General features: G+C 34.5%; 1 protein-coding gene across 1 annotated transcript in view; it reads right to left on the reverse strand.

Annotated features, from left to right (window-relative positions):
- The window catches only part of Ten-m (teneurin transmembrane protein Ten-m), a 525,280-nt gene that overhangs the window by 125,512 nt on the left and 384,052 nt on the right, over positions 1-15,716 (reverse strand). The window lies entirely within an intron of this gene.

Here is a 15,716-nt window from a genome sequence, read left to right on the forward strand (position 1 = left end):
TGGTGAATTATATTGCAACTGGTCAAAATTTATTACAACTGATAATACACTTCAACTATAAGTTGGTACCAGGTTAGATGGAAAGTTTAGGTTTTCGTGAAAACGCCACTCAACTAGTAAATTGAGTTGAAAAGTCACATTTTTGTTTTGAATAAATTCTAAGAGCTATCGTAATACGATAATCATTACCATAATTCGTAATACCTAGCAAACATTAACGCATTATTGAATTCTACAGCATTCGTAAAAGCATCCGTAAAAGTCAAAGATATTATGTTACAACTATTTTAACAACTACAAAGAATTATTTTAGCAACTAAACTGATAAATTCTGACTCCATTTAATATAATATAAAAGCTGATCAACTGTAATAAATTCCTAGCTAAAAATTTACCTTAAATAAGTTAAATGTTAAGTACAACCTTTGAAAATTTGTTAATATAAGAAATGAACCTAATAAACGATCGCTAGAAAATAATTTTAATTATAAAACACTACAAACGAGGCATTGATTTGAATCGTGCTTTGGACCGCGAGACCGAAACTTCCCCTCACCGCGAACCATAAATCAATCCGTTACAAGCACCACGTTGAAAGTACCCAAGATTTCTATGAATTTAAACAATTTTAATTCTATTGTACACTCCTTCACACCGTAGGGAGAGAGGGGTGGACTGCGGCTTTCGGTTTCCGTTTCGAACTTGTAATTGCGGGGCCGTCGCTTTTGGACTTTTTGATTTATACCGAGACGACTGTGGACTTTCGGTGCATGTGCAAGGGCTTTTTCTCCTGCACCCTTTCGTGCAACCGAACAACCCCTATAGCGGAGATTCCCCTTTCTTGTCGTATATCATTACCCACTTATTGACGCTGCGGCTTCTTGGACACCCGCTACTCGCCGAGACCGCATACTCCCTCGGAACGAATACTTTCGGAACAATTTCGATTCGGGTACATTCGAAGAGCTACGTGATTTTGCAATTTTAAAGATCTCGAATTAATTTCTGTCGGCTCGAATTGTCACTCGTTACGTGAGGGCATTTGAGTCGCGGTGACGATGCGTTTTTGTCCCATAGAAAGTTCCATAGAACAGGGTGGTTTCTATTGTTCGTCGCGTTGAAATTCCACTTTTCAACAATTGAACGTCTACGTGCTTCGTCTGCACGTGCGACAGGCTCAGATATACGTGTATGACAATTCATGATCAGAGAGAAAGAGACGGATGTTGGTATTCGACGAAAATTTATTCGCATCCTTAGATTCGAGTTGCAACTGTTTCCAGGAAATGTGCACCTTGTGTTCGACCGTTGCAATTGTTTTGTGTATTATTTTTGCCCTCGTTTTAATATGCATGAATTAGTCAATTTTCTGGTACAAAAATCTTAAATGGCGACCGGACAACTTTGTGCAGCATTTTTAGATGCTTGTATGTTATAATATGTTATATGTATAATACATTTCGATAACCATGGAATCAAAAAAAAAAAACTACACAGATCATTTGTATGATATTTATCATACAACTATTAAGCAACAGTCGATTCTTGATTTGAAAAAAATTCTTATTAACAAGAACAATTCAAACTTTTCCTTCCTATATATGTACATACCTACATATGTATAATAAAAAACATTCATAGATTATATTATAATTTCCAGAATGTCGAAAAAATTGCAGTTTTTTTAATATAAAATTATTTTTTTGTTATTTTATCTTACTAGAATCTCAGACTTCTACGTATAAAGGTATTTAGTAAAAAAATAAACATGTAGTGTGAGAAGTTTTACATACGTTATTTGCAATTCACCTTTTGTATGCACTCGAGTACGTGACATACCTAATCTACTTGAACCGAAATCTAATATGCACTCCAGAGAACGTGGTCCATTTTCGCGTCCTTGACGAGGCATTCTCGAGATATCATATTCAGACGAAATTTTCCCTATTTTTCGGCGCAAACACAAATATTTCCATACATATACATACATACATACACATATACGTATGCATGTACATATGTATATGGATTGTACGTACACGCTTGCGAAAATGGGATTTTCACAACTTGGAAATGGAAATACGACCGTTTCGACGATTTTTGCGCGCGTGGTACGCGTTTTCCGATAGTGATTTTTCCAATTGACGATAATTCGAACGTTTCGAAAATTGGACCAAGCGGGCATTGATGCAGCGTCAAAATGAATTATGTGTATTGAAACGTTTTTCGAAACCGTGACGTCAAACTATGATAAATGCCAAACATTTTCTGAAAAACGAAGCTAATTCTACAATACATTTAGTATACAATATAAAAAATATATTTTTAACGAATACGAAACAATACATTCATACTATGTGTAGTAAATGGCAATGCAAATTACACTACAAACAAATGCAACACCTAAATCGAGTAAGACATACAAGGATTTCACTGAATATATAATATATAAAACTAATCAATTATGAATATGACCATGAAAATTTACAGTTAGGCTATCAATATTTTTGTCTAAATTTACTCCAAACACTATTTCTTTATTTTTTTTGTAATGGAACGAACTAAATCACATGACAAATATTTCGTATTGGTAAATTATTTTACATTTTCAACCGCAAATATTTTTTTGATAAATTGGCAATCTCTGATAGGAAACGATCGACCCGGAGTCACAAACCAAGGTCTGGCCAGCAGCATCCAATGAGACGCGAACCCGTGACCACTATGTTCGAAATTACATATGCTAACCACGAGTCCATGATATAAAATGCCAAAAAAACATTTAATTGAACCTGTTGTATTACGCAAACCTATGTATGTTTTAATCACCCAATTGCTATTTTTTTTTTTTTGCTAAACGTTTTAACTATTTCTTTCATTTTTATACTTTCAAGTTAATATAAATTTATAATTCAATTCGTGAAGGTAACACTTGGTACCAACAACCCATTCAGCGTTTATATGTAGAAGCATTCAAACTTGAAAACTCAATCCAACATGTATATATGTAATTGGAATTAAGCAAGTACACTTTTGAACCTCAAAAAAAAAATGGTGACCCAAGCAATGTACATACGAGTTTCTCAAAAAATTCACTACGAAGTACACCGAACACAAAAATAAAGTACACCGAAGCACGCCCAACCGTACACAAGCACTCGTAATGTATTAAAATTTCCAAACACACTTTCGCAATCCCAAAGTGCAAAATTCGAAGCGTTTGCTCGAAGAAGCAGTGGCGCTCAACACGTAGCGAGCGAGGCACAAAACGCGGCGGTTATTTGTTGCGGCAACAAAACGGACTCCACCTGGCGAGTCGGAATCTGCTCTTTCTTATTTGAATTTCAATACGGCGTGTGTGTGTGTGTGTGTGTGTGTGTGTGTGTAGACGCGGGAAGAGGGCGAGAAGGGGGTGTAAACTCAATGTGCCATTTGCATAACAAATAAGGGCAACCCATGAATACCGGGTGCCATCGGAAATCGCCCGATAGCACCACCCGTCGTGTGCGAAAATCAGCGAAACTCGCTAACGTATGCCGAGAGACGCATTACAATATTTGAGAAGACCTCGTCAAGCGGACGATGAATTATTTATCAATAATCACGTACAATATGTTCGTAGGTACAGCACTCAAAGAAGAAAATCGTACACAATATATCTACATATATACATTAATACATATATAATGATACTATGTATGTATATGTATGTAGAGTATATACTAGAGTGATTCTCATTTTGCCACGATTTTTTAAATTTTTTCATTAATAAGGTTATTATTTATCTGAGAGGGCACAAATGCATGCATGAAAGTGTTGCCTTCAAAATTGCTAAAAATCCGAAATTATATTTTGCATAAAGATAATACTGACACCATTACATAGAGCTAAAATGAATCTTTGGAATAATTATAACGAATTCACCTGGCGAATATCATTCAGTTAATAGTGTTCATTTATGTACATAAATTATGAAAAAAAAAATTCTATATTAAATTCGGTCTACATATAATACGTTTTTTGCACTATACATATATAGCTCGGTGGTTGCGTTAGTTCCCGAGAAATTCCCAGCTTCAAGCACTAAGTTGCCCTGGGAAGTATTTCTATAGTCTAGTTCTGTAGTGTGCTGGTCAGACTCGGATATTTGTGACTCCAAGTAGATCGATTCCTTTCAGAATTTTTCAATTGATCTCATTTCATTGTTGAAATGATTCCTCATCAAATTGACAAAAAACATCCTACCCATCATGCTACCGCTGTTTGAATATGATTTAAAAAAAATTAAATAAATAAGTTTATATCCATATGTACAAGTTTAATATCATAGATAAATATTGCACAGGTTGATTATATTAATCTATATTCACATTTTCAAACAAGCACCCCATAACAACATAGACTTGCATAGCCTTACAAAGTGTATTACATGGTATGCAAAACCATCGAGATTTTGCAACAACCCCATACTTCATTCCGTTTCGTACTTTCGTGCGCGATTTGTTATAACCGGATACGTGCTGCAATAACCGGGTTTTACCAACACATAAATTGTCAACGTTTTTATATCCCTTTTCGGTGTTTTCGCGTTATTTTTACACCACCCGCATACACACTTACATATCATTACATATGTATACAAAAACGTCGAGGAGAGACCGCCGGCTTGTCTATTATGTATGAAGGTACATATTTATCATTTTGGATTTTCAGGAAAGTTTCAATGCTCGTTACATACATATGTATGACACGCGGGCGGGGGAAATATGACATGTACGTATACACACATTATATATATATATATATATATATATATATATATATATATATATATATATATATATATATATATATATATATATATTTTTTTTTTTTTTTGCTTAGTTGACCCTCTCCCATCCGAAGCGCGAAACTTTTCGGTCATACACAAAATCATTCGAGGCATGAACGGTCATTCAAAGTTTCCGTTTCGGCACGAAAGTGTAACCCTTTCACGCTTCGATGATTTATATGTAGAGAGAGTGAGTGAGTGAGTGAATCTGTTTCGGCGTAAAGAAGAGCAAGTGCGTACAATAAACATACACGACGTGCGCTATTTCATTTCATTTTTCGGTCAAAAACCCACAAGACCTTGAAAATTGATCTCAAAGTCGAAAATTTTCAAGATAGCACTCGTCCATGCTTGAAAACCGGATCCCATTCGTATTAAATTAAGTTTAAATTATGCTGAATAGTACGTAGATCATACTACATTTCAAGTTTCATAAATATATGTATGTAAGTACATATACATACATATGTGTGACTTAAATTATATTAAAATAAAGGTCGTAACATACATATATTACAAACAAAATAAAATTTAATGAAATAATGACACAGTCATACGTATGTATGTACATACTTTACAAGATATGATACATTACAAACATTTGTTTGCTATCGATAATATATTCGTGTGCTCACATGTTTAACCACTAATAAAATAATAGCATTAGAATCACTAAATATGTATCAAGTAAAATTGTAAGTATTTTACATAAGTATAGTAAGTATGTATATAGCAAATATTGTGCATAAGTATTGTAAATGTTATGCAAGGCCGTTATACAAATATCGATTAACATTCATAGAAACATCTATTAACAATTCTTTTTTGCAGCATTTTAAATATCAAGAAATTCTGAGATGCCATAAACCCAAATTCTGAGAGGATTGCCAATTTTTTGGAACCAATTTTTCCTATGAAATCAGATAAATTGGCAAACTCTGAAAGGAAACGATCGACTTTGGAGTCAAATATCAAAGGTCTGGCCAGCAGCACAGCCAAGGATAGAACCCACAACCACACAATTGGAAGCATTACACGCTTACCATTGATGTATGCTTATGGCTAGTTGGATGTCATCACTCCGATCTGACACAAAATCCAATGTAAATTTAATGAGTTCGTTAATGATTAAGCTCCTTGAGCTTCATGTCGGACACATTAATTAGCTCATTTCAATGTTAGCTAATCGCCGTATATCGGTAAGATAACAAAGCAAAGTGGTTCAAAATTAGATCTCAAATTTTTGAAGGGCAGAAATATCACTGAACTAACAAAGTGAATCATTTAATTTTACAAAAACCGTAAAAATCAATTTATTTTGGGTTTTACTATAAACTTACATATACATACATACGTATATGCTTTAAATTCTAGTATTGGATTAAAAAAACTTCATCTATTGTTACTACGTACATAGATAAAGTAAAAATATTAAAGCTACTTGAAACAATTAATTTAATGTTATATAGTAAAGGTGTAAAATTCTATTTTTACCTCATCTATATATTTATTTCATGCAAATTTCAACCTCTCAATTTTTTTTATTTAATTGGCAACACCGAATTAAGATTGGGATCGTTGAAAAGGGGACCGCTCGAGAGAGAGAGAGAGAGAGAGCGGTCAAAAAACGATTAAGTATCCGAATATAATTAAAGAGATTTTCCACCGCAAAACTGTTATCCGATTAAACGTTAAATCTCAATTGTACGCGCTTAAGTGATTAAAAGCGGCGTCGCCAGGACCAAACCACCCCATCCCCATTTCCACCTCCTTTCAGCCAACCACCACCCCCCACCTAGATGCGCCGTATCGCTCACTACTTGAAATTAACCCTTGGCGGACTATCGCCCAGACGCCATTATATTCCGTTTTGAGGGTGGAAACTTTTCATTCGATAGATACAATCCTTTCTGCGGCTGGACAGAGAGTGAGAGAGAGTGGGTGAGAGGGATAAATAAATCTTTGAAATTCGCCCGAGACTGCTCCCTAATGTAATTGGGAAAAACCGTTATACAATTGAGTGCTTTCAGCGGTGGATAGTGGCCTCTGGTTGCAACAAAAATCGACAGCCAAAGTACACTTTGATCCGCGGAAGACTCGGGAAAACCTCCACGGGGGAAAATTACAAGGCTAGGTCGGAAAATTAAAGGTAGAGCCGGTTAGTTGCGGATAAACGACACGTGCAAGTACAACAAAGTGCATACTGCATCCACGACCTGTCGGCACCAATTTTGCACAGTTGTCGGCCGTACAAAGTGGATAATGTTTAATCAATACAGCAATTTTACATGTATGTACATACAAACTGAAAGATAATCATATGAAAGTAGGCAACACAACACGTTTCCACTAGATAATGACTGGGTAAAAATAAACTAGCTAAACTAAGGAACAATTTTAAAGGCGACGAATATATCAAATACATACATACATACATACATATGTACATACATATATACGACGAAAGACAAATATTAGAGATAGCAGGGTGTTAAAGTGGTGGTGTAAAATGTACGTTGCTCACGTACCAGATTCAGGTCGATGGCGATAACGTGAGACGACACCGCATTAGAGGAGGCTAAGAGCCGGTGTCAGGTGGCCAATCATAATAAACTAAAATGAAAACACAATTTGCCACTTAGCTGGCCGCCTTCGAAGAGACGGTGTGGTCCAACATCCGACACTATTTCCTTTCGAATTAGAACGGTTCGCATCCCCAGGCCGATAAGTGGGAAAATTGACCCCCAAGACAAGAAGTCCCTCCCCCTCCCTCTTCCGTTGCTTTCAAGGTGAGCCTGCATGGGATATTAGTTCGGTGTGGTAATTCAAGTCAGTCGAAACGATGGAATTTAATATATTATTACTATACTACACTATATGTACATATGTATTAATTTTAAAATATGTAGTATGTATTATGTATGACGATCGATTAATTCAATATAAAATTTATCATCTTTATTGAATTAAAAGTAATATTAAATTGCGTTAATTATATAACTACATATAATATCCTACCATATTTGGTCGGTATCTTATTTTATTTTGACCTACTACAACAATTCTTGTTACTTTTAATTAATATTTGAATATTTAATTTTTCAATAAACGCTTTTATAAGTCCGAAGAACAAAAAATTAACATCAAAATCAAAATATTTTTTTTTAAGGAACCAACATTTAAAATATTTCAGTCTTGCATATCCCTCTTAAAAGAAAACCTGAATTTAATGAACGTATCAAATAAATCAGTGATGATTAATTTAAGAAACCCAGACTTATCACACACATATATGTCAATCTATTATGAATACATGTAATATATATGTATACATATGTATATATGTACATATTTACATATAAAGATTCTCTACTTCGAACAGTAACCTATTGACCTGATATTCTACCTACATTAGGATTTCTCAAACATCCGAAAAAAATGTCGCGCGCGTTTTTTTTAATTGAACATATCATACATGTATTCCAAATTTAAAAATATGCTAAATCATATTTCACATATTGTATAAATTGTATATATTTTTAAAAGTACAAGTCATTTATCAACTTCTCCCCCCCTATTAAATTAAGGTTAAGCCATTCCTTAAATGTTTTATGTATAATATCTTATTTTTGCTTAAGAAATATATTACAAAGCGTTTAAATACTTACAAACTTAAAATAAAATTACAAAGAAGCGTAAATTTTTCCTTTTGCTTCAGGTGACAAAATGTCTAGTCCCGGATCTGATATGTACATACATATATAATGTATTACAATACAATAAAAAACATGGATAAAGTAAATATCAAAAGCATGTTTCGAAAATTATGGAGTGTTTCACTTTGTGAAAATTTCCATTTTGAGCCTTGTAGATATATACGTATGTATATTTTACTACACATTAAAAACTTTCCACCATACATTTACATACGTATGTATAATATAAGCAACGAATACTTCTTTAATTAAAATATGAAAATATCTAAAATAAACAATATAAGTGAGTATAAAATCTGTTGAAAATGTAATATTAAATTTAATTTTAAATATGAGCTATTAATTTGCATACTTCACGTACTATTTTCATATTTAAGAAATAGTTATTAAATTGCGTACAGAAAAATACAAAATAAATAATATTTAAAAACAAACATAAGCAACGTATAAAATTACAAAAAAATTAATAATTGCACAATATCATGGAGAGATGATTAAAACTCAAAATCGTATCGTTAACAAACACTCGTATAGACTGGAAAGGAAAACCTGTATTTATTAACACTATTTTAGGCGAAATAAACATAATTTAAATAAAATTAACAATAGTAATAAACACAGCTTGATATCACATAAATTTCTGTACATACATATGTATACAAACATACAGAGAGTAAACACGTCAGAGATATTTACTTCGATACCGAACACTGTGAATCACACGCGTGTGTATGCCTGGGGGCGATTAATCAGCGGCAACAATTTACATACCGATTACAAGAGCGACGATTTGCGTTAAACACGCGTTTTAAAACGCACAGAGAGAAACCTCAACACACACACACACACTTACATACAAAATAAAATTCACGAAATAATAATATTGTCATGAATAATGCGAATCGGCGGCGGCGACATTCAAATTTAGCACCGCTCTGGAGTCGCGTTAAAAACCGCCTTTAAGACTTTGACGATAGCCCATATATCAAGCGGTTTTAGAGCGGGGAGGCGGCATTAAATTGTAATTATTGTCATAAATCTACGAACAACCCTTCCGATCGTTGCGAGCCGCCACTGGGAAAGGGTTCGTGGGTGTGCAGCGAAACCCACCCCTCATCCCAGGCCGAAAATTAAATATCGATATGACATTAATTGGCGCACTTGCGAAAAGTTCCCGCTCTACACACTACTACTCGCTATCTTAGAATATTGCCGCGATAAATTATTTAAGGGTGTTTGTATGTACATATGTATGTATGTATGTATGTACATAAATATGGGGCAGGGGTTCTTAACCTTTCGTTTTGGACGCGGATTCCTATCGAAATCAGAAATGTGAATAATTATATGCATTAAATGATATTTAAAAATATATTTAAGTACAAAATTTTATAGAGTGTTGACCTTTGAAGTCTATTCGTGAGGGTACATATATACACATTAGCCTTTAAAACCGCTATAAATCTGATATTAGCTCCCATAAAACAGTACTTTTTTTAACTTTCATTGTATGGATGTATGTTTTTTAACAATAACAGTATATAATATGTAAGTTAAGACGTTGAGCAGTCTTGATAAAATGTTGCCATTTACTTTGAATCAACTTACTCTTGGGATAAACGTCTCGGAAAATAGCGACGCCATGATTTTGGACGACAATTTCATTTTATATGCACATAAATGTAAGAAAAATAATATATGTAAAATAAATGAAAGTTTAAAACATAGCTTAACCACTGTCAATGAGTTGTAAAGGGGTGGTAGAAAGCCGCGTTTGGATATCAAGCTGTCATCGCTTTGATCTGACACAAGATACCGATGTAGTTTTTGATTAGTTCGTCATTGATTGAACTACTCTAGATTCGTGTCGGATACATTCGCTTAATTATTTGTTATAGCCCCCGTATGTTGGTGAGATATCAAAGCGACCTCAATAGTGGAAGTGTTTCAAAATCAGATGAAACTTATTACAAGCCTATTCTATGGTTCACTTCGCAAAAAAATTGATCTAAAATTCCTGCAGACTTTTTTTTTTCATATATTTTTAATGCTTTTAAAAATCTTTAAAATTAAATAAACATACACTCTAAGACAAAATCGTAAAAAAGCACGATTTATGTGCTTTTTGTTATCAATTGTAAACAAGGATAAAAAAGTCTCTCATTTATATGTAAAATTTTGGTAAAAAATTGTACTCCATAAGTATATACATAAATTAATTTTTTATCATACTATTGTATTCAAACTATTAACAGTGCGAGTTATGTATATCCGAAATACACACATACACACAAATATTTTATTAAAAACATGAAAACTCGATCAGTAATCGAAACTGAACTAGTCAGTCATATGTAACTTGAGGGTTGAATTTTCTAGCGGCCACAAAACCTCACATATATACATACATCGTACATACGTATATTTCTAAAGTAAAAATTACCAAAGCGAAACTTTTCTTAATACCTTAGAATATTTTCAAGCCGCTGGAACATACATACATACATACATCCATATGCACATATAAACACAACAGATACACATAAGCACATACTGACAACCACTAATGATGCGTTAATACGTAGATACATATACGTGTATGTACGTGCGTAGTGTTATTACAAATAAGCGAGGCCAGTTTATGCGCAGGGGCGGCACGTGCCTAATAACAGGGCCGTAACAGGGGCAGCTGACACCCGGCAAACTATAAGGTAGAACGGCGGGTTTGCTGTCTAACAACCGCCACCAGAGTTGACAGCTAATGACAGGGAAGAACAGGTTATGTCACCGACCGACCACCAACCACTATTATAAATAATACACAAACAAAAAAAAAACATTGAAAAAATATATATTATATAATATATATCGAACCCACTCTCAGGCATCCGAGGGACTAAGATGAAGTTGGCACTCAGACGTAAGAGTTGGGTTAAGATGTACGCGTCGAGTAAACTGGACCCTAAACCGGCTAATGGCGCATAAAACAAAGTCAGTACACATCCGGCCAGACAGACAGACAGACACACTCCGAGGGCGGTTTATTCCCGTAGCGTTTTACCCTTCTATGCGGGTCGTTAAAATACTAATCTATAGTTGAGTATCGGTCAAAAGTCGAACTCGAACGCGTACAGTAGTTGGCGTCATAACAATAACTCTTGTTTACGACCGGCCCTAACTGACCCTAAACATGCCTTTTTAAGGGATACCCCCGAACCCCGCGCAAGACGGTCTTTACCGCCGACAAAAAAATGTGCGCAGCCCCCGAGTCGAGCTTTTTCTTCGGAAAGCGGCGCTTTTTCCGGTTTGAAAATATAAAACACTATATGTATTTATTTACGGCTCCGGAAGCGGTGCTTATTCGACTCGTACGTAAAAACGACTGCAAAGCCTTTAAAATACTAGGTCTTTATGTATGATTTATGCGACGACGACAATCGTAATAAAATTAGTCGAAATTAAAAACATTAAGCCTTTTATTGGATAATATACACATACACACACATACATGTTGATTCGTGTTGAATAGTGAAAGCTATATAATAGAGAAATTATTTGAAAAATTAAACGTCATACAAAAACAAATCTCTAATTTACATATACATATATGTAATCTGTATGGGTATATAACCACAGCGTAGTACAACGATGGAGCTTTTGCATACCAGTAGACAGGTCGCGGGTTCAAGTGCGGGCCAAATAAGCTACTGGCGATATCTTGGTGGTTATTAAAACACGTATCAACCGTCTCCTGTTTGAATTTTCCGATTTTTCTAGCCCAATTGTTGTGACGGATCCAATAAATCGGTATACTTCCCCTCAGTTTCCATCTCCAATTCGTTGAATTTTATAAATGCTACCGACATATTGGTTTTATAGCAAATTTCCTGTGTATTCAATTTTGTTGGATTGTGCATAGATGTCTCTATTGTATTCTACTATGAAATGTTATTTTTGAAAAATGTTAATACCTTGTTATTGTTAGTGTAATTGTACAACATTGAGATAATTCCTTTCATGGCACATATGATGTATGTATGTATGTATGTATGTTATAAATAAAAAAAATCGATAAAAATGTGTTGAAAAGAGTAGTAATAGATTTTACTAAATAAATGTGAAAACAAGTACAAGTCTTTTGTACTGCGTGGTACTGCAAAATTTACTATACATTATATCTTTCAACCTTCACCCGATTGAGCAACGCCAGGTAATTTATGTATAACACATTTTCAATCAAACTAATATATGTACATACATATGTACATATATCATAAACCGCATTCTGTACATATATCATAAATCATATGTACATATATCATAAATCATTCTGTACGTACGTATGTATGCATGTATTTATGTATTAGCAAAATATTGATTTTCGATTATTTAATACACCGATACGCCACGGTAAGCTACGAATCATGAAGGAAAGTGGTAAGAAGGGGGGGGGGGGGAGGTGAGAAAGAAAAGACGCGGAGAAAAAAATGAGCGAGCTTTTGAGTTATTCATTTGAGAAGAAACGTCGTCGAAAGTGAAGGGGGAGGAGAAGAGGGACCTTTATGATATATATTGGAGCGGATCGGTCGGCACTTTATCGCTCATTTAAGTTTCCACCGGGGAAACTTTCGGGGATTTTTCGCGCGTGAAAACCCCGCGAGTTCGGAGTGCGGAGGCTTTCGAGAAGGGACCTTTCGAGGAGGATTAGTAGTAGGAGGAGGACCAGGTCGCGATCTCGACTCTGGTAGTAAACGATGTAGATGGAGGGAGGATTGGGCGATGTGGGAGGGGTGGGGGGAGGGGTTGGTTCCCTCGTCGCCTTTGTGCGAATTTATATGAAAAGGCGAAGTTGGAGCAAACTAATAGAGGCGGCCGATTCACGGCTAGAAAGGGATCGCCGGTCGGGTCGAGTCCGTGAGGACCTGGCGCTCTCCTGGAAAAAAAAAGCACTCCTGGGAAAAATGGCCCCGGCAAAGTGTAAAGCGATCGGGGCACCGGCTCACCCCTTCCCTCTATTTTTTATTCTTTTTTTTCCCTCCTTTCTTTTTTACTCCTTTTTTTTTTGCTAACCGAAGCTCTCTCTCTCTTATCGAGTTCGATTGAAATAGTCGGTGCGCGCGTTCCACGATCGAAAGTTCGTTCGATTCGGCCATTGTTCGATTGTCGGAGCGAATGAAAGCTCGAAAGTTTACATAACAAATAACCAAAAGCGCAAAAATCACCTACGAGCTCGGCGAGTTCGACGTTCAAAAATATTGTAGTTGTTAAGAGGATAAACTTTTCTTCTATTAGGTACGAGCGATCAATAGCTTTTGAACATCTGAACAAAATCATTATGTGATATCTTATGTATACTGTAATAAATTAAAAAGAGTTAAAAATTGAAATTGCATTTTAAGATTATTCATCATCTTCCTACATTTGCACATCCCTAAAATATAATTAGACTATTTCTATTTCAAAAACATTCAATAAAACAATTGATTACATTCGGCAACAAAATAATTACATTTTTACTTACATAGAGGAGCAGAGACTAATCAATCTTTACAAAGCTTGAACTACTGAAATCGAATATGATAAACATTTTTGCTAGTTTATTTTCGTTTATGAGATAGAGCGTTAAAAAAGTACGTAATTTTTACATATTTTTGGCTTTGTACATACATAGTCTTTAACTCAAAATTTAGTATTGCTATGCCAAAATTGAGTTTTTTTTTTAAAGCTCATATCTTATAACCGAGAGTAAACAAAAAAAAAAACCTTGTCATATTCGAATTTAGTGGGTATATCAAACTAAGTATCGATTGATTAGTTTCCGTCCGGTAAATTTTCACTTTATTTTTGTTGATCTGGAGAGCAAGAAAAAAAATCACGGAAAATTGATGGATTGTAAAAGATTATTTTATACAAAAAATAATTCAGTATCACACATTATTATGATAATAATCTCAAACTTGAATTTAATAATCGGTATTTCTGCTATCGAAAATACAAATAAATCATTTAATTAATATTTAGTAATATAATTAAAACAAATGAGCATTTTTTTCATTCTAAAACTTTCACTAATATTTTATAATGAAACTACATAATTTGCATATAAAGCGTATAAAATAACACGCCCGAACAAAATTCAAGTGACACTTTAAACGCCAACACGACTTACATTATAATTTAAAATGTTAAAAAAAGTAATAGAAAAAAAAGTCCCATGGATTATATCTACAAAGCCACGTCATAAAACATTATCCTTAAAAAGCGACCACTTCATCGATATCCCATCACGCTCATTATTCCATAAATACTCCGAAAACAAAATTTCGACTACAAAAGAACACAAAACCGCCCGTTTTTCCAAGGCCGGCAAAATATGCGATATGTAAACCACCTAGGGTAAGTGACACACAAATTCGTCCGAATCACCAAAAAAGAAAATGCGGATCTGAATAAATCCAACCGGGGGTAAAAAAAAAAAGGAAAAAAAGAGGATTTTGGTCGAGTGGCGAGTTGGCGAGTTAACAACGACCTCAAGAGCATCTGCATATTGCTGAGTTACTTTTATTTTTTCCCCAGTTATATTATACCTACCTAAGGAGGATGAATATGTTAACCCGTGTGCGAGTTTTTAGCGTCGGGAACGCGCGTCATCAGTTTCGAACGACTGACTGTGTAGGTTGTTTGGCGCCCTTTCGCTCGCTTTTACGACTCTGTCCAATTTTTCGAAATTGAGTTTGCATAGGATCTGTAAACGTTCGGCGAAATCTTTGCATAGGAAAATATAGCGAAGCGAAATATTATAATAATATTACAAGTGTGAACACTTGTGTGAGTTATTATGATACAATGTAGTACACACATATTACATCTAATATATAATTTCGAAAGAGACTTTGTATATATATATATGTATACATATATGTATGTATGTAAGTATTTTTGGTTGAGAACTTCGTAAACGAAACAAAATTTCTATGACGACAATTCAATTGGTTGAATAGTATATTTTTTTTCCATTTGCACAATAGCAAATTATGAAAATGATCGGATAAGAGCCAACATTTTTCTTGAATAGTGATCGTAAGTGAAAGTAAGAAGGCACACAGATTACCTAAACACAATCCGCTTTAGGTCATCGACTTTAGAGACTCTTTAATTAATATTATGTA

This window comes from Arctopsyche grandis, chromosome 9 (genome assembly GCF_051622035.1).
Source record: "Arctopsyche grandis isolate Sample6627 chromosome 9, ASM5162203v2, whole genome shotgun sequence".
Classification (NCBI taxonomy): Eukaryota; Metazoa; Arthropoda; class Insecta; order Trichoptera; family Hydropsychidae; genus Arctopsyche; species Arctopsyche grandis.